Source organism: Mustela erminea, chromosome 12 (assembly GCF_009829155.1).
Source record: "Mustela erminea isolate mMusErm1 chromosome 12, mMusErm1.Pri, whole genome shotgun sequence".
Taxonomy (NCBI): Eukaryota; Metazoa; Chordata; class Mammalia; order Carnivora; family Mustelidae; genus Mustela; species Mustela erminea.
This window is the reverse complement of record NC_045625.1, coordinates 84,458,613-84,479,680: the sequence shown is the minus strand read 5'-3', so window position 1 is coordinate 84,479,680 and position 21,068 is coordinate 84,458,613. Positions and strand designations below refer to the sequence as shown.

The 21,068-nt window shown below is 44.5% G+C and overlaps 1 long non-coding RNA gene across 1 annotated transcript; it reads right to left on the bottom strand.

Annotated features, from left to right (window-relative positions):
- Positions 1–7,033: 7,033 nt before the first annotated feature.
- LOC116570606 lies at positions 7,034–19,770 on the bottom strand. The gene is made up of 3 exons (XR_004277491.1): positions 19,709–19,770; positions 15,878–15,881; positions 7,034–7,047 (listed from the first exon to the last, which is right to left on the bottom strand). It is a non-coding gene; the product is annotated as an uncharacterized LOC116570606 (long non-coding RNA).
- Positions 19,771–21,068: the final 1,298 nt, after the last annotated feature.

Genomic DNA, 21,068 nt, shown 5'->3' with positions numbered 1-21,068 from the left:
TTGCATCAACATGGACGAGACTGGAGAAGATTAGGCTAAGTGAAATAAGTCAAGCAGAGAAAGTCAATTATCATATGGTTTCACTTATTTGTAGAGCATAAGGAATAGCATGGAGGACATTAGGAGAAGGAAGGGGAAAATGAAGCAGGGATCAGAGGGGAGAGGAACCATGAGAGACTATGGAGTCTGGGAAACAAACTGAGGGTTTTAGAAGGAAGGAGAGTGGGGGCAATGGGTTAGCCCTGCCATGGGTATTAAGAAGGGCACGTATTGGGTGAAGCACTGGGTGTTATAGGCAAACAATGCATCAAAAACTAATGATGTACTCTACAGTGACTAATATAAGATAATAAAAATAATAATAAGTAATAACAATAAAATAATGCAGTGAATGCAGTGAATGCAGTGATGGTTTCCAGGGTTTGAGGGGAAGAGGGAGGGGGAGTTAGTGTTTAACAGTTGCAGAGCTTCAGTCGGGAAGATGAAAAAGTTCTGGAGAATGATGATGATGACTATGGAAAATGTGGATGTACCTAATGTCCAAAGTGGTCTACACATAAAACATAGTAGAAATGGTAGATTTCATGTTATGTATATTTTACCAAAAATTTTAAATTATTTTTTAAAATAGAGTAGATACACACTACGGAATATCTTGCAGGAGTTAAAAATACTGAGCAAATTGTAGTTATAGCCTCATGATATTAAAAACAGGACGGAACGACAAATTAAAAACACAAACATGTCACAGGCAACACTCCATAACTTACTAGCACATATACATTTTTAAATACTCATTATCAACACATTAGTTTGGAAGCTTGTTAGTTTGGAGAGAGGACTGGGAACAGAGGTTGGGGATTAAGGGGAAAAAATAATAAAACAAGAGGGGTGTTACGCGGGACCGATGATGAATGACAAGAAGATATTATGAACTGAGAAGTTTGCACCTTCAGCTAAAAAGAAATGACATCATACACGTGAAAACACTTTGAAAGAACATAAAGTTTAACAGTTTATGGTTTATTATTTCCTTCCTTTGAAGAAGAATGAAATGAGCCAAAAAAGATTTGACTCCTAATTTTTTTGGATCTTGAGTGAATTCTGAAAAAAATGGTGATTTACACATTGGCTAAGCATCACACGTTGGAAGTTCATCTGTATTTTACGAGCTTTTAAATATTTCCAGTGATCTCTCATTACCACAAATTTCTTCTTTCCTCTCTTTTATATTCTATTCCACCCTGAGCCAGATGAAGAAGGGGGTCAGACAGGAGTTGCCTGGAGTGCTAGTATTTAAGAGGTGCTAAAAATATCACTAGAATGATGGCAAGATGGAAAACATTATTTTTTTTTTCCTAGTACTCCTATTATGGAGAGCACTTTGCAAGATTAGAAGGAATTCAGTTATAAATTGTGTGGGGTGGGGCTGTGTGGGTGGCCCCTCTCCCAGAGAGATACACAACTAATAAGATGAGTGATTTAAACTCAGGGACGCAAGGCCACACTGTAGAGTTGTGCACAACTCCAGAAGATGTCATTCACATATGACCACAAGATGGTCCATGGCGGCCTGTTTAAACAGCCCTCCTTTAGAGGGTTACCTACTTGGGGGAACAAATATCCCACTCGGTCAGAATGCAAGGCTTCCGTATCCACATCGGGTAAGCACATCTGGGGCTAGAGTTGAACTGTTTAGGAAAAGAGAGGACGTGCTGAGTGCTATCAAGGCACCAAGTTTTTTGATGGGTCGGAGAGTCACCTGTTCTTTGCTGGTTCTACTTCCAAGATGGAATTACTGAAGTTCCTTCTTTTTAGAATGTTGAAGCTTGATCGTCACTCCCATCCTGGCCGGGTCTTCAGAATTTAGCCATGTTCGTCATCTGGCCACCCTTCCCTGAGTGGCAGGAAGGGGTAGATGCAGCAGATGATGCACAGAAGACGGTTGTTAAGGGGTCCTCGGTGGATTCCGTTTGCGAATGGGGTAAGGTTAGCATGGCTGTACATACAACCAACCAAGAATCTTCACCTGACCCTACAAAAGGATATTTTTGAGAAGAGGGACAAGTCTTTATTTAACCCTAATTCTTAGGAAAGAGGGTTGGGCCATTACTAATTTCTAAAGGCATTTTGGGGATACCAAGAGGATTGTTTGCTCCTGTGTTTCTTTCTTTGTTCAAGCTTACCTCTGTGGGATGTTTGGCAATGGCAACTCTTTCAGCTTCCATTCTCAACTTAATTCCACACGATTTAATCCCAGGTGTAATGTAGGCATTTTTAAAAGTATTTTCTGACTGCTGAAGAACAAATTCGGACTGCATTTTTAAGAATGAATTTGGGCTGTATTTTCATACATCAATAAGAAATTTTCCTTAAAATGTCCCTTTTTCTTCTTTGCTTAGTTCATATATAAGCTGTTTAATAACTTGGATCATGCATTAAGCAGTTCACAATATTATGCCCATTGACTCTTCAGAAAGAACTTGAAGCAGAGACACTAAGCCAAAGCAATCTCTTCTGGTGACGTGTCCAGTATCCCAGACTTTCATGTACCGACCTAACAAACCTTCACTGAGTGCCAGGCACCATACCAGGGGCCGAATATACTTGTTAGGACCCCGCCCTGGGGGAGTCTGGAAGTAGCGAGATCTAGCAGAAGCAGCAGCAGTTTAAAACCAAACCGTGACCTCTTCCAGCCTCCTCTGGCTGTCATCCCTTGGGGAAAGCCACTGCCCCGCCTTGGTAGGAGGAAGTTGAACCAGATTGCTTCAAAGATAATGTCCAGCTTCTAAATGGGAAGTTTTGAGTGAAACTTTTTTTTAACCACCTTTCTTATATGTAATGAGTTTTTTAAATTCTTCTTTTTGTTTAATTTTATGTATTTGACACAGAGAGAGAGGGTACACAATCAGGCGGAGTAGCAGGCAGAGGGAGAGGGAGAAGCAGGCTCCCCGCTGAGCAGGGAGCCCTATGCGGGTCTCATCCCAGGACCCTGAGATCATGACCTGAGCCACGCAGGCGCCCCTATATAATAAGCTCTTTAAAGAAAAAAAAAAAAAAAGGCACCCACATTGGAGCATAACCTAAGCATTGTACACACATTATTTTCTTACTCATCCACCCAACAGTCCTCTGACATAGGCTCAGAGACGCACGCTGTTTGGGGGAGAAAACAAAGTACCTTCCCCAGGATTAGCAGAGGCTGGGTCAGTTCTGCGACAGATCTGCAAAGTTCACATTTCCTTTACCTCCTAAAACTGCCTCTGATCTTTGTCCCTAGTTACCTGCAGCCCCTTTTCCAGGTCTCTACCTGCGACCTACCAGCTGCCACCTCTTGGTGTTTCAGTTTTGTGCACTTTGACCACTTATTTCCACTCTGAAATGAACAACCTCCCCAAGAGGATCTGTTCGCCTAGTGCTCCCGCCAACAGAGCCAGCCCCGCCCCCCAGGGGGAGTGACCACTACCCAGGATGGGCGGGGTGCCGGGATGACGGACAGCCACGCTGCGCATGCTCCCCGAGGCTCTCCCCACTGAGCCACGAGAGGCGCTCTCGTAATTCACACTCCCCATTTGGAGTATAGATGCTGAAGTACCAGCATTATCCATCTGTTCCCTTGACTTTTTAACCAAAGAGTGTTAGTTTATTGCTGAGCTTAAGGATAAAAGAAGCACAAAATGAAAGTTGGGTTGTTGTGGGGTTTTTTTTAGGTTTCCTCCCCAGTAAGTACAATCAGATGTGGAACTCTCAGAGCCCAATGCTAGGGGGATGCTCGCTTCACTTTGCCTCTCAGTTTATCAGCTCGTTTTTTTTGCGGCAACACTTTTCATCACACGCACACACACACACACACACACACACACACAAAACCGAAGGGCCCTATACAAATATTTTTGTGTGAAATGCATCAAACAGCCCCATGTTGTGGTGCCAGAAAAAATAAAATAAAACAAAACAGGAATGATACCGAAACTGATTTATGAGGCTTTACAGGGAAACAACTGTCCTTTCATCTCTGGATACAGTTTATCTCTGGCCCTGGAGAACTCGCTGGAATTCTGGGCGAAGGACACCTATTCAGCAATAATCCATCCAAGACCTGAGGAGCTCCATCATGAGCCAGAGATCAAATGCCTTTTATGTCCTTTCTGGCCCAGGATTAAAACGGCAGACCTCCTATATTTTAATGCACAAATAAAGAATCGATCAGGGGAATCTGCTGCCTCAGCAAACACTTTCATCCAAAAGAACAAATTACTTGTGATATAAAATCCGGTGAGTGTCTCTGTTGAGCATCTCAAAGATGAAGAGATGGAATGAGTCTTTCCAAAGTTAGTCGGGTAAATGAATGACTAAGCAGTCTGACATGTCTTTTCAAGGGGAAAAGAAAATGTCAAAGTGCTCATGTTCACCCCTGGTTCTAAGAAATGTGTATTCCTATAGGATGCACAGCACAAGAAATTTCTCTGCACCTTTCCCACACTTTCTTCTTTGGCCAAAAGAATCTTTTGCCCTGCATCCAAGATTTGTATGTGGTCTCTGGGTGTAGCACCCAGAGTCCCACCGGGTTTTTTGCACTTGGAGGTCAGCACAGAATTATATCAGGTGCACAAGTTTGTTTTTGCAGGAAATACAGAGGTGCCCAGGCACCTGGAGAGAACAAAGACCAGCTCATTGTGAAGGGCACCGAATGAGGGTCTGCCTGGCTCAGGTGTCTCTTTTCTGGTCTCTAGTAGCCTTGCCTGTCCCTTGTGTCTTCATCTCCCTGCATGAGGTTTGCTGGTTCAGGGATGGTTCTCTGCTCGAGACTAACCAGTCAGAGCTCTTTCCCAGACTCTTAACAGAGACAAGAGCAGGCATTCTGCATTCTCAGGGGTAAAAGCTATGGAATGTATGAAAGGGACATGGTCTGCAGTGGGAGACCATGGAGAGAAAGAGTGCACGCTCTCACATGGAAGAGAGGGAGAGGGAGAAGCAGGCTTCCCACTGAGCAGGGAGCCCAACACAGAGCTCAATCCCAGGACCCTGAGATCATGACCTGAGCCAAAGGCAGTCACTTAACTGAATGAGCCACCCAGGCGCCCCTATGCCATATCTTCTTTATCCACTCATCTGTCAATGGACATTTGGGCTCTTTCCATAATTTGGCTATCATTGATAATGCTGCTATAAACATCAGGGTGCATATACTCCTTCAAATTAGTATTTTTGTATCCTTTGAGTAAATATCTAGGAATACAGTTGCTGGATGGTAGGGTAGCTCTATTTTCAACTTTTTGAGGAACCTCTATACTGTTTTCCAGAGTGGCTGCACCAGTTTGTATTTTCACCAACAGTGTTGGTGAAATCCTCACCAACACCTGTTGTTTATTATGTTGTTAATTTTAGCCATTTTGGGGGGCTCCTTGGTGGCTCAGTGAGTTTAGCATCCAATTCTTGATTTTGGCTCAGGTTATGATCTCAGAGCTGTGAGACTGAGCCCCGGGCTGGGATCTGCACTGGATGTGGACATGGAGCCTGCTTGGGATTCTCTCTCTCCCTTTACCTCTGCCCCACACTCTCACTCTCTCCAAAAAAAAAAAAAAAAAAAGTAGCCATTCTGACTGGTGTGAGGCGATATCTCATTGTAGGTTTGGGTTTTGTTTTTTTTTTTTAAGATTTTATTTACGTATTTGACAGACAGAGATCACAAGTAGACAGAGAGAGAGGGAGAAGCAGGCTCCCTGATGAGCAGAGAGCCCAGTGCAGGATTCGATCCCAGGACCCAGAGATCATGACCTGAGCCGAAGACAGAGGCTCAACCCACTGAGCCACCCAGGTGGCCCTCATTGTAGTTTTGATTTGAATTCTCTGGCCAACCCCAAGCATTCTAACACATCTCCCAATTCAGACTCCTATAAGCAGGAGTTGGGGCACAGATTTCTTCTCCCAGTTCCTATCAGCTTATGGAGGGTGGTGGTTCTGCAAGGCTGAACTTCCAGTTCACACCATGGGAGTAAATAAAGATGTCCTAAATCCACAGCATTCCCAGCCAAAATTATTCTAACTAGACTGAATTTTGAGAACAAGCGTGAATGGATCATGAATATGTGTCCCTCATACTCGTGCCCCCCTTCATTTCAGTGAAATTTATTTCGTATTTTTAGGGTTTGAGTCTTCCCATGAGTAAGAGACCTAAAAATTAGAGCAATAGTCTGGATATGAGGTTTATTTCCATCCTCTTCTCACTCAGGAACATCTAGTGTCTGGCCTTATCCTAACCCACGCTTCACCTTCACCTTGTGCGGAAGGGGATTTTCAATCACTAATTCATTAGCAGCAAGTTTGGTACTGAAGAAATGGAGTTCTTCCTCCTCTCTCTGCCTGCCTCTCTGCTTACTTGTGATCTCTGTCTGTCAAATAAATAAAATCTTGACAAAAAAATTTAAAAATAAATAAATAAAACAGCACAGTCTAAGAAAATCTGTCTTGTTTAAAAATCAGTAGTATGGGCGCCTGTGTGGTTCAGTGGGCTAAAGCCTCTGCCTTCAGCTCAAGTCATGATCCCAGGGTCCTGGGATCGAGTCCCGCATCGGGCTCTCTGCTCCGCAGTGAGTCTGCTTCCCCTCCTCTCTCTCTGCCTACTTGTGATCTCTGTCAAATAAATAATAAATTTTAAAAAAATCAGTACTATGTTTGGAAGGGAGGAGGGTGATGGTGGACATCCATATGTCAGGAAAATCTTCCTCAATCTAAAGGTGGGTTGTAAACCAAAAAACTTTTTTATGAAAAAGGCAGGTTAGAACATGGCATATAGCTGCCAGGAAAATCCATTTTTGGAAAATTACCAACATGGAAATAGTAACTATTTCAAATGAACTTATATTTATTGAGTACATCCAATATCAGACCTATTTTAATATATGACACGCCTGTAATGTATATATAACTATTTCCACTTTATAGACAAGAATAAAGAATCATAGACTATTAGCTGCTTGTACAAAGTGGTACAGAAAGTATATGTGTCCTGGGGCGCCTGGGTGGCTCAGTGGGTTAAGCCGCTGCCTTCGGCTCAGGTCATGGTCTCGGAGTCCTGGGATTGAGTCCCACATCGGGCTCTCTGCTCATCGGGGAGCCTGTTTCCCTCTCTCTCTCTCTCTCTGCCTGCCTCTCTGTCTGCTTGTGATCTCTGTCTGTCAAATAAATAAATAAAATTAAAAAAAAAAAAAAAGAAAGTATATGTGTCCTAATGAGAGGTTTATGAAAATTCTTCCCTTAGTTCTCTTACTTGAACAGAAAAGCACGCTACTCCATGTCCTCCATAGCTCGCTGGTGCGTGAGACCACAGCTGACCACCCCTAGAAGAACCAAAAGGCAGGTGGGGCTCTGAAGTTAAATCTGCAAACTCGAGCTCAATCATTTCCCAGTGATGGGGGAAAGTGGTAGGAGCTGCGAATGATGAAGATCTCAATTTTGAAAGGAGTTTGATGCCATAATTAAATTTTAAAATGGCCACAGCAGGGCACCTGGGTGGCTCAGTCAGTTGAGCATCAGGCTCTTGATTTTGGCTCATGCCCTGCTCTCAGGTCATGAGATCGAACCCCACAATAAGCACATGATATTGATTTCCAGTGTGGAACATGAGAACATCACCAATTGGGAATCAATTCAGTTACTAAAGAAGGGTACTGATCATCTTGCAAAATAATGCCAATATTCTATACGCCCTTCAATAGTGGATGATTCACACAAACTATGGTACCTCCAATTAGAAGAAAGAGAACAGATATAATATGCTGATACTGGATGTTCTTGTAGATATGTTATTAAATGGAAAAACAAGATGAAGAAGAATCATTTGATACTATTTTCATAGAAGAGGAAGAAGAAGAATGTCTACCTGTAATTTCTGTATATACTTTAAACAGGGGGAAAATATGGTGATCACACCTAAAGGAATGAACTGGGTGGCCAAGGGACACGGGTAAGAGGGCAAATTGTCATTGTATACACTTCCTTATGCTTAGGAGTTTGAACAATGGGAATGTATTACATATTAAATTTTTTACATTAAATTCACAAAAGAATGTATTGATTATCTACAGTGTACCAAATCTTGTCCTAGAACTTGCTGGCCTCTTTGAATATTCTCTTTTCTCCATTCTTTCAATTTCTCTATCTCTTTTGCCTGTATCATTTATTTGAATATTAATCATATTTGCCTCATATCTTTCACTTGCCTGGAAATGGTTTAGGGAAGTTGAAATGTTTATTATTTAATATTTTAAATACTTACATATTACCTATTAAACTAGTTTATTGGTTACTACAAAGAGACATCATTTTAGTATTTAAAATTTTTTCCTTTGTAAATGTTGAGAAAGAAAAACAAAATTGGGGGCATCACGTTGCCTGACTTCAAGCTTTACTACAAAGCTGTGAGCACCAAGACAGCATGGTACTGGCACAAAAACAGACACATAGACCAGTGGAACAGAGCAGAAAACCCAAATATGGACCTGCGACTCTATGGCCAACTAATCTTCAACAAAGCAGGAAAAAATATACAGTGGAAAAAAGTTTCTTCAATAAATAGTGCTGGAAAAATTGGACAGCTATATGTAGAAGAATGAAACTCCACCATTCTCTTATACCACACACAAAGATAAACTCGAAATGGAGAAAACACCTCAACATGAGGCAGGAATCTATCAAAATCCTAGAGGAGAATGTAGGCAGTAACCTCTTCAACATCGGTCACAGCAACTTCTTTCAAGACATATCTCCAAAGACAAAGGAAACACAAGTGAAAATGAACTTTTGGGACTTCATCAAGATCAAAAGCTTCTGCACAGGAAAGGAAACAGTCAACAAAACAAAGAGGCAACCCATGCAGTGGGAGAAGATGTTCACAAATGACACTACAGACAAAGGGCTGATACCCAAGATCTATAAAGAACTCCTCAAACTCAACACACACAAAACAGATAATCACATCAAAAAATGGGCAGAAGACATGAACAGACACTTCTCTAATGAAGACATACAAATGGCTAACAGACACATGAAAACATGTTCATCATCATTGCCATCAGGGAGATTCAAATCAAAACCACATTGAGGTACCACCTTACACCAGTTAGAATGGCCAAAATTAACAAGACAGGAAACAACATGTGTTGGAGGGGATGTGGAGAAAGGGGAACCCTCTTACATTGTTGGTGGGAATGCAAGTTGGGGCAGCCACTTTGAAGAACAGTGTGGAGATTCCTTAAGAAATTAAAAATAGAGCTACCCTATGACCCTGCAATTGCACTACTGGGTATTTACCCCAAAGATACATATGTACTGAAAAGAAGGGCCATCTGTACCCCAGTGTTCATAGCAACAATGGCCACGGTCGCCAAACTGTGGAAAGAACTAAGATGCCCTTCAAAAGACGAATGGATAAGGAAGATATTGTCCACATATACACTATGGAGTATTATGCCTCCATCAGAAAGGATGAATACCCAACTTTTATATCAACATGGACAGGATTGGAGGAGATTATGCTGAGTGAAATAAGTCAAGCTGAGAGAGTCAGTTATCATATGGTCATACTTATTTGTGGAGCATAAGAAATAACATGGAGGACATGGGGAGATGGAGAGGAGAAGGGAGTTGGGGGAAATCAGAGGGGGAGACGAACCATGAGAGACTGTGGACTCTGAGAAACAAACTGAGGGTCTCAGAGGAAAGGGGGTGAGAAGTGGAGTGAGCCTGGTGGTGGGTATTAGGAGGGCACATATTGCATGGAGCACTGGGCGTGGTGCATAAACAATGAATCTTAGAGCACTAAAAAATAAAATTAAATTTCAAAAAATGTTTTTTCCTTTACTTTAGGTCAAAATTTCCATCTCTATTCTTTAATGAAAAGTCAGTTTTAAATTTCACTAGGTACACACTAATGCTTTCCCCTTGTGAAACAAAATGATAGATTAGCATCAATATTAAAATTCCCACTGCATCACTCACCTTCATTGTGAATGAAATGTGGTAATTATTACCAAGTTGGGCTGTCCTTCTACACTATTCCTGTGCTTCTGCATCCACATATGTGTAACCTAGCAAACACCCAGCGTGGTGTGGGTGGGGGGTGTTAACCTACATATCACAATCTATGTCTTGTCCTGCATTATTTTTTTACTCAGTAATATGTCATCATGCTTGCACACACAGGTCAAGCTCAATTTTTTAAAAGTCTGCACAGGATCAGGGCGCCCTGCAGGCTCAGCTGGCTAAGCAGGTGACTCTTGATTTCAGCTCAGGTCATGATCTCAGGGTTGTGGGATGAAGCAGGGCATCAGGCTCCCAACTCAGCAGGGAGTCTGATTCAGATTCTCTCTCTCCCTCTCGCTCTGGCCCTCCCCCACTCACGGGCAGTCTCTCTCTAAATAAATAAAATCTTTTAAAGATAAGTCTATACAGCATCTTATAGTTTGGGTAAACTATATTTTCACCCATTTCTTATTTGTGGGCATGCGGAAATTTTTTCTCAATCATTTTGGTCTTAAATCACACTGCAATGAACATCCTTGTGGCCATGAGTATCCCTCTCTCTATTTCCCAGTGCCTAGTCTACTGTTAGCAACAAAGTAGGTTCTCAATATACATTTGCTGATTTGGTGACATTTCTCGGATGTATTGATCTGAATTTAGGTGCAAACAAGTAGCCAATAATTGTGTAAAATGATTGTATATTTTCATTTTAGTTTAATATGGCATTTTTTGAGGTATTAGCATGCTACAGAATCCTAATTACACACTAATATTTCTCCTAAGAAAACAGGATTTGGGATCAGGTAGGTTACCTGTTGAACATTAGCCATAAAACTACTGGTGGAACAGGTTATGCTTTGTTGACATTATTCCTACTAAATGGCACAGTTGCTTTGAAAAGTTCCTCATGGCTTTTCATCAGAACACATTCAGCCGGACTCAGACATGTTCTCCTCACTCCTCGATTCCCTAACTTTTCACTTTCATTTCAAAGTCTAATCAGCACAGTGGAGTCCTTTGCACATGCTAACTATTCCCAACAAACAGTCCTGCATTAGCAAAGACGGCCTTTGGACCCAGGTCTGAGAAAGCTTGTTTCCTTCTATGAGAACTGAAAATGAGAACATACGTGGGTATTTTAGGCAAAGACTCAGGCCAGGCAGGGGAGCGGAGAGTGAAGGACTCAGGCAGGGGGAGGAGGAAGCAGTGGGTTGGGGAAGGAAAGCCTGAGCGGAGCAGACTCCTCTGTAATGACTAGCCCCAACGAACTACCTGGTAGCTCACTTCTCTGGGAAATTTAACTGCGCCCATGGGACTACAAAGCAAGGGTAGAGGCTGACATTCCAACAAAGAGGCTAATAGTAGGAGCCCTGCATATAAGTCACCCTATGTTGATTGTTCCAGGAACCCAAGCAGAGCAGGGCTCTGCTCTGTTCAGACTCTCTGTTTCTGCTGAGGACTGGGCAGCACAGCCCTGACATTCATGTGTGAGCAGAACCATCTCTGGTCTTGGATGGTGGCAGCAACAGTGCAACCCCAGGGAGAGAGAAGTAACATTCTTACAGGCAATTCTTATTTCAAACCTAGCAACTGCTTGGGAACATAAGGCCTGATATGTAGACCGAGGGCCCTTGGAAAGAGGTCTTCAGAAATGGTGCCATGTCTACCCAAGAGGAATGAAAGACAGGTTCACACCAAAACTAGATCATGAATGTTCATAGGATAATAGCCAAGGTTCATAGCCATGAACCATAGCCACGTCTATCAACTGATGAATAAGCTGAAGTCTTATATCCATACAGTGAAATGTTATTCGTCAATAAAAAGGAATGAAGGACTGAGATGCCACCACATAGATGAACCTCGAAATCATGAGGCTCGAGGAAAGAAGCCAACTGCTGAGGACCACATACTGCATGGGCACATTTATACGAAATGTCCGGAATAGGCAAATCTATAGAGACAGAAGTAGATCCGTGGTTCTCTAGGGCTGAAGAGATGTGAAAGCTGGGAATGACACTTAAGGGGTGCGGGACTTCTTGGGGCTGGTGAGAATGTTCTAGAACTGGTGGTGGTGATGGCTGCACAACAAGCCCATAAATTATAAACTTCACGTGGGTGGACTGTATGGTATACGAACCGTATTTCAATAAAGCTGTTTAAAAAAATTAAACTACAGGGGTACCTGGGTGGCTCAGTGGGTTAAGCCTCTGCCTTCAGCTCAGGTCATGATCTCAGGATCCTGGAATCGAGTCCCCATCGCGCTCCCTGCTCAGTGGGAAGTCCATTTTCTCCCTCTGCCTGCGGCTCCCCCCACGCATTCTCGCTCTCTTTAAAAAACACATAAATACATACATAAATAAATAAAATATTTTTAAATTAAAGTACAAATCACCTGACTTCAAATCCACCACGCCCTCTGTCATCCCAGCCTGATTCTTGGGTCCTGACCCCTGCGGGGGCTGCTTTGCCACATGAGATGCGCAGTGGATCCTGATGCCGAGGGGATTATGACCAGGGATGACAGGGTAAGGTGGCCACAGCTGCAGTGGCCAGCCACCTCGTCTGCAGTCGGCCTGCTTCTGGCAGGGTGAATGTAGCCATCCCTGCTCCCAGGTAGTCTCGTGAATGTTCCCCCACCGCCCCCATTTGGCTCTGAACACGTTTGCATGTACACATACGTGCATATATAATCGTTGTGTTCCTTCCTGTCTTTCTCCCTTATCAGGTAACAGACGATGTGTTGATTTTATATCATAATAGTTAAGCATTGTTAACTTGACATCAGAGTGTTTAAGTTACAGGACATCAAGAAGAGTAAATCCGCGTCCACGGACTTCACCGCCTCCTCTCAAGGAGGGGTTAGTCTGTCTCTGACTGTACACGGGCTAGAGGCATCTTGTTGGACACAATTAGGACCTTCTTATCAACTTCATTTAGAGATTAAGTATATTTTGATGGGACACAGGTAGATGCCAGGCTGGCAGGGGTGGATTTGTGATGGTTAATTTTGTTTGCCCACGGGGCTAGGGAGCCCAAGATTAAGTATTATTTCTGGATAGTTTGGTGAACTATCCAGATAAGCATTTGAATCTGCGGACTCTGCAGAGGAGACTGTCCTCCCCCTGTGTAGGCGGACATCACCCGATTCATCAAGGGCCTGAGTAGAACAAAAGGCAGAGGAAGGAGGAAGGTGCCCAATCTTTCCTGCCTCACTGCTGCCCCGAGACACATGGTCTGCAGAACACATGGTCTGCTCTTCCCCTGCCTTCAGACACACCTGTATCTCTGGCTCCCCTGGTCCTCAGGTCTCCGGACACAGGTTAGGTTACACCGCCGGCTTTCCTAGGATTCCAGCTCGTAGCTGACAGATCATGGGACTTCTCAGCCTCCATTATCAGGTCAATCAATTCCTCATAATAAATTTCCCCATAAATCAATATAGATTTAGGTAGATGCGGGAACATGCATTTCCTACTGGCTCTTGTCTCTGAAGAACTCTGGCTAGGACAGGTAAGCAGTGTCCGAGCTCAGAGAGACCCACCATCTAGCTTTGCAGATGAGAAAGCTGCTTCCTAGGGAAGCAGAGGGATCTGTCTGTGGGCACAAAGCTGCTTAAAGGTGGACCTCATTCACGTTTTCCAGCAGTGTGCTGGGCCCTGGGGATGTAGTGGTGGGCCAGCCCACACACAGACCACACTCCATATAGATTACAAGGCTGTCAGTGGGAATTCAGACCCCTAATTTGGCATATCTTTTTCTTGAACCCAATCATCTACTGCCAGAATGTCCCCAAGTCCCCCAACATGTGCATTCAATTGCAAATGAACTAGTTCATACTCCTCGCCCTCATTCGGGATCTCCTCCAATTTCTCAGAGTGTTGGTCTGCCAGCACCTATATCAGAATCATCAAAGGGACTTGTCCAACAGACATTCCTACAAGTGGCCAAGAGACACATGAAGAAATGCTCAACATCACTCGGCATCATGGAAATACAAATCAAAACCACAGTGAGATACCACCCCACACTGGTCAGAATGACTAAATTACACAACTCGGGAAATAACAGATGTTGGCAAGAAAGGGGAACCCTCTTACACTGTTGGTGGGAATGCAAGCTGGTGCAGCCATTCCAGAAAACGGTACTGCGGTTCCTCAGAAAGGTAAAAACAGAACTAACCTAAGACCCAGCAATTGCATTACTAGATAAATATCCAAAGGACACAAACATAGTGATTTGAAGGGGCACCTGCTTGCCAGTGTTTACAGCAACAATGTCCACGATAGCCAAACAATGTCCACGATAGCCAAACTATGGAAAGAGCCCAGATGTCCATTGACAGATGAATGGATAAAGAAGATATAGATAAAGATATAGATACATAATGGAATATTACTCAGCCATCAAAAAGAATGAAACCTTAACATTTGCAACGATGTGGATGGAACTAGAGGGTATAATGCTAACAAAATAAGTCAGTCAGAAAAAGACAAATACCATTCACTCATATGTAGAATTTAAGAAACAAAACAGATAAACATAGAGGAAAGGAAGGGAAAATAAAATGAGATTAAAAACAGAAAGGGAGGCAAACCATAAGAGACTCTTAAGACTAGGAAACAAAGTGAGGGTTGCTAGGGAGGGGGTGGGTGGAGGCTGAGGTGACTGGGTGATGGGCATTAAGGAGGGCATGTATCGGGCTCTCTGCTCGGCAGGGAGCCTGCCTTCCTCTCTCTCTCTGCCTGCCTCTCTGCCTACTTGTGATCTTTCTGTCAAATGAGTAAATAAAAATCTTTAAAAAAAAAAAAAAAAAGGAGGGCACGTGGTGGAATGAGCGCTGGGTGTTATACCCAACGGATGAATCTCTAAATTCTACCCCTGAGACGAATAATACACTATATGTTGAGTAAATTGAATTTAAATAAAAAATTTTTTCTAAAAAAAGAATCATCGAAGGTACTTGTCCAAAATGCAGATTCCTGGTCCCATCCCCTGAACCAGAATTTCTGGAGCAGCATCGAGAGTTTGCCTTATTAACACAAACACCAAGTGATTTTCATACACCTGAAAATCTAAATACCTCTACTCTAAGGGTTCCAGGAGGCTTCAGTGTAGGGTAGAAGGTTACAGTTTCCAACTCTGTTTGCCTTCCACTGATTTTTGCCTGATACTCGCTGCTCTCAACTCATTTCTTGAAGTCCATATAACCAGAGGATGGAAAACCACCCTCCTTTCCATTCCAAGCCAAGCATTATCTGCACAGACTTGTGTATTTACTTCTTTTTCTGAAGACTTGATTTATTTATTTGAGAGGGAGAATATAAGAGAGAGAGCATGAGCCATGGGGAAGGCAGAAGCAGAAGAAGAAGCAGACTCCCCACTGAGCAGAGAGCCCGATGTGGGACTCGATCCCAGGACCCTGGGACCATGACCGAGCATAAGGCAGACACTTGACCGACTGAGTCACTCGGGCAACCGTGTATTTACTTCTTATAAAGACCTAGGAATAATGAAGATGGAGGAGGGCGGTCAAGCAGAGTATAGGGAACAAGAAACAACTTAACTCTCAACACCACACATCTTTCATTAATTGGCTGTAACCACCAGGGGAAGAGTAGATCATTGTTTTCCCGATGTTACTTCCTCCCCTCTCCCTTGCCCACCAGTGGAGGGTTATCCCTACATGGGGCTTTAGGTTTGGCCAAGAGATTTGCTCTGGACAATAGAGGGCGATGATACATATGCAAATAGCTCTTAATATCGCCAGTGGAAATGTGTTTGGAAAAGGGAACTTGGGTTTACTGTTACTAACTAGCTTTTGACCTTGAGGGTATGGGTTGAACCACATGACCCAGCTAAGGTCCCTTCCAGCTCTGAGGTCTGAGCCTGTATGTGACGCACACGACATCACAGGGGAGACTGCCCACTGCAACAGAGAGGGGCGTCATCACTGTAACATGAGACCTGACCTGGATGTAGCATGAAGTACGACACAGATCACAGATAAACTCTGGTCTGCTACCAGGTGATCTTGGCCTTTAATTCTTTCCTAAGGAACCCCTGTTTCCCCATACCTTGATCAAGGAGCGCTCTCTGAGCCGCAGTACTGAACAGCTCTTCCCTCCACTCAGAGGGAAACTGAGGGCCAGTATTTGGGACAGCGCCTCTCTCCTCAGCTTGTGGCATCAGCTCCACCTCCCAGGTGTCCCCGTTCTCAGCCTCCTTCCTGCACCTTCTGTCAGTACTCTGCTCCGGCACCTTCATTCAGTCTGAGTCATCAGTGAATTGGAGACTTGTCAGAATCTTCCAGGATCTTTTCAGAAACACCTTGTCCCAGGTCCCAAATCTACTGCACCAGCATCTTCAAGGATGAGCCCCGGGAATGGGAGTTTTGAAAAGCCTCTTAAGCTATCCTGATGGTTGGCAAGGTTTAAGGACTAAGTTCCCTCCCAGAGCAGAAACCCCAGCCCAGCACGTGCCTGTAACAACTAATCTGGCCAGTCCATTCCACTCCTGAACAATGTCAAAGTCAGAAAGATCTTCCCAAACCTGAGGTTATCTGGCACTTGTCCGTGCCCCTATGAATTCCATTCTGTGAAGCTACACAGAGAAAGCTTAACTCTGCTCCCAAAGAAAGACTTCAGATACGAGAAGGTAATTGCTGTGCTCTTACTCTCGTGTGATGAGATTTCCAGATCTTAGTCACAGCTGTACTTGTTCCCTGGATATGCCCAGTTGACCACTGTCCTACGTAGATTGTTGTGCCCAGCAAAAATACTGGTCTGACAAATATAAAAATGTGAGGGTTGACTTTTAAGTATTACCCTTCCTGGGGATACATGCTTTGTATCAAAGTTAGAGATTTGGGAATTCTCCAGCCAAAAGGGAAACCGGAGGATGAGTTTGAGCTTGTCAGTGCTCCTCCAAATCCTCCAGTCTTGGCTGGGTAATGATCTGCTGGTGCCAAGACATGCCCTAGGGGAAGTGTTCCCTACCTTGGGGGCTGCCTCAGCTCTTCTCTATTTTCATTATTCGAAATGAGAAGCAGCACTGACGCAACTCAGAAGGGGATCCTCGCACAGCGTCCAGAATACCTAGAGCGACATACATCTCGGTAATTCACAAATCATAGGAGATGAGGAAGTCTGCCAAGATACACACTTTCCTAAACAGAGAAGCAGGAGGAAAACAGCACGATCCTGGGGTCATGAGAGGCATGACTTCAGTTCTAAAAAGCTTACCTCCTGCCCCTTCAAAGCAGATACCATGCCCCCAGTCCTAAGGCCAGTTCATGCTTGTTGTAACGCCTAAACACCCTCTTAAAGAGAGGCCACCAGTCACTCTCGGATTTGTAAAGCTGTTGGACAGTGTCTTCCATACAAGAGGCAGGATATCTGTGGCAGTAAATTAAGAACCAGCCCAACCCTTATAATACAGAAGCGAAGTGCAATGATGTTTTCCCCAGATCAGGGCTGCCCCAGAGTGAGGACAGCTCAGATAACATTGTCTGCCAACCCCCATGAATGGAGCCCTTCCCTAGGGAAAGGGGAGAGGATTCATGACAGGCTGAGACGCCACAATGAAACTGGGTGGCATGTTCTTTGGTTTAAAAGAGTAAACCCGGTTGGCAGGTTGGTTCTTATGGAAATGAAGTCAGTTAGCCGTGTCGCCTCGAGAACACCTATGTCCCTGGGCTTGTACCACAGAGCTAGAATAGTCTGCCACACCTGTGGCTTTGAACCATCTCTCCTAGTGACTAATTTCCCAGTCACTCCTGCACAACACAACATGATGTGTCCTTCCATCAAGACTCAACAAAGTCATTTCTTTAATTGAAAGTACTTTATGTCTAATCAAAACCTATTCACTTTCCACAGCAATGACCCAGCCAAGAGCGAGAGAGAAAGTAGCAGGCAGCGCATGAGGGTATGGATTTTAGAGTCAAAGGAAAGCAAAATCCTTGGGCAAATTCTTGAACCACTCAAGCGGCACTCTCCTTATTTGTGTTTGTAACCCTTAGGACTTTAAAATGACTTAGCACGTCATGAGTAAATAAATAAATGTTAGCTAACTCACTGGCCCTTGTGCCCACACACATGTCTGCATACATTTACGGTCCTACACATCCTGCTAACACAGATCACTTGCTGGAATAAAAATCGAGAGATCTGCAAACTTGAACGATTCACACCCCATCTGTGGGCCACAGTGCCCTCGTCAGCACAGTGAAATGTGGTACCAGGTCACCTCCAAGAACCTGTCCAAGATGGGGAGCCCAGCAGTCTGAGTTGAATTCAAGGTTCACCTCTCTATGAACGGGCATGGAATGTTTTCCACGACAAAGCACTGAGTGAAAAGGGCAGGATGCAAAGCTGTGCATGTGACGTCTCCCACCCATGCCCTGGGGTCACTGACTATCTCAGCAAAGACAGATAAGGAGCTGGCGTGGTAGGTGCCTCTAGAGAGGGGATACAGAAGGCAGGAAGGAACTTAGCCTTGTTCGGTATAACCTTTGTGGGCTTGAGCCATGTGCATTCTTTACCTATTTTTTTTCAATAATTTAAAACCTAGAAAAGATTCAGTTACGAGTAGATACAAAACCTCCACTACTTATAATAGGGCATTTCTACCTACCTGTAGCTTGCTTTTTAAATAACTTCTGGGGTGCCTTGGTGGCTCAGTGAGTTAAGCCTCTGCTTTCCGCTCAGGTCATGATCTCAGGGTCCTGGGATCAAGCCCCACATCACATTGGGTTCTCTGCTCAGCAGGGAGCCTGCTTCCTCCTCTCTCTCTGCCTGCCTCTCTGCCTACTTATGCTCTCTGTCTGTCAAATAAATAAATAAAATCTTTTTTAAAAAAATTAAATAACTTCATATTTATTATCATATTTAAAAATTCCGTGACACAGGCTGCGGTTCCATAGAATCTTAAGATGAAACTTTTCCACCTTAATGATTAGCCCTTAAAGCCATTCAGTTCTCCCTGTAGGCTGGTTAATGTTAGGGGCGTTTGCTGAGACCCTTCTCACCACCATACCTTCCAGGGAATGCCATGGGTCAAAGGCGCAGAGAGTCATTTAATTATGGATCAGGGACGTGACATACATTTTCTCACGTAACCCTCGCGGCTGTAATTTCTCCATCACGCAGACAAAGGAAAGGAGGCTCACGAGAGGAGGCAGCTTGCGTGGAAGAGCCGAGTTTTAAACCCAGGTTTAACTTGACGTGGCGCCCATACACATTCCGACTTACCAGGCCGCCTCCTGGAAGCAATGCAGGAAAGAGGCTCCCATTAAAGCACCCGTCACTTAGGTGAGTAGGGAAAGAAGACGGACTAGAGCTGCCGCTGCCGTGAACCTTGTCTGTTTCCTGGCACAGGCTCTTCAGCTTCAGGGTAAACTTCTTAAAACACGTCCTCTGGTTCACGCCTCTGAAGTCCCCTGACAATTCAGATCTAGTCTACCTGAAGTGGGTTTTTTAAAGAGTCTCCTTCCGGAGGAATAACGCTCCAGATGGAGCCCACGCTGCAGAGACTGGCCGGAGCCACCACAGCCCGGATGGCCCCGAGGGTCTTGCTGCCACAGGACGCGCATGTGGCCCAGGCGGGACTTAAACTCAGGCCTGGGGATGCCGAGGTGGCTCAGGTGGTTGGGCGTCTGCCTTGGGCTCAGGTGTGATCCCACAGGCCTGGGATCTAGGCCCATGGGGTTTCCTGCTCGGTGGGGAGCCTGCTTCTCCCTCTCCCTCTGCCACGTCCTCCAAGCTTGCGCACTCGCTCTCACTCTCTCTCTCTCTATCAAATAAACAAATAAAATAAAAATAAATTTTAAAAAACTCAGGCCTGGGCGCCTGCGTGGCTCAGTGGGTTGAGCCTCTGCCGTCGGCTCGGGTCGTGATCTCAGGGTGCTGGGATCGAGCCCCGCGTCGGGCTCTCTGCTTGGCGGGGAGCCTGCTTCCTTCTCTCTCTCTGCCTGCCTCTCTGCCTACTTGTGATCTCTCTCTCTCTGTGTCAAATAAATAAATAAATAAATAATCTTAAAAAAAAAAAAAAAAAAAAAACCCTGACCAACCTTAGTTTCACTATCCACAAAAAAAAAATTACATTAAAAAAAAAAAAAAACCTCAGGCCTTTTGACTACCAAGTCCTTATGGCCCACTTCATCTACTCCCCTTGTCTTACAGAAGGAAAAAGATCTGAGGTCCAGAGAAGCAAACGGACGGAGAGGAAGACCCGCGTCAGCACTGAGATCTCCCGCCTCCCCGGCCCGAGTCCTTCCTCCTACACCAAGACGCTGCCGTGAGCATGAACCATATTTCATATCTCCGAGACGGCATAAGATACTCGTCCCATGGGTCTGGCATTCGGCTCTGCCCAGGCACTTCCCAGATGTATGGTACCTGGCCGGGAGCTTCACTGCTCTAAGCCTGTGTCCTTACGCGGCAAGTGAGGGACCGATCACACCTACTTCACAAGGTGAACTTTGTGTGGATTACAGGGAATAACGCATGCAAAATGCAAACAAACACCAAGGAACCACAGTAAGTCTTGGCATCTTTACTGCTGTTATTGCCTAACTTTGAGAGGGGAGAAGATTTTGCAAAAAAACATGAAGCATAGAGATGCTTCTCCTGAAGTAGACTCTGGGCTCGTGCAGTGCAGGGAGCATGTCCTGCTCCTCTATGAATGAATGTGGGAGAAGGATTTATTGTATTCTAAGAGCCCGCTACACCCGGGATTCCAGTGAGGGGCTTCACAGGTGGTTTATACCATGGGACTCCCCACAGAGACCAGACGCGGGCATCTTAACCTATAAGGCCTGGCTGAGAGAAGACAGCAGGAATTGGCCAAATTCATCAGCTCCCATTCTTAGGTTTGAATGAAAGGCTTAGAGTAGGAGGCGACAACAGATGGTAAAGAAAAAAGCCAAAAGAGGTGCATGGAGATCTTAGTAAAGAGAAGCCGTGATGGAGAGGCCCCTGGGTGGCACGCCAGACATCCCAGTCGGTCGAGCATCCGCCTCTAGGCTTCAGCTCGGGTCCCGA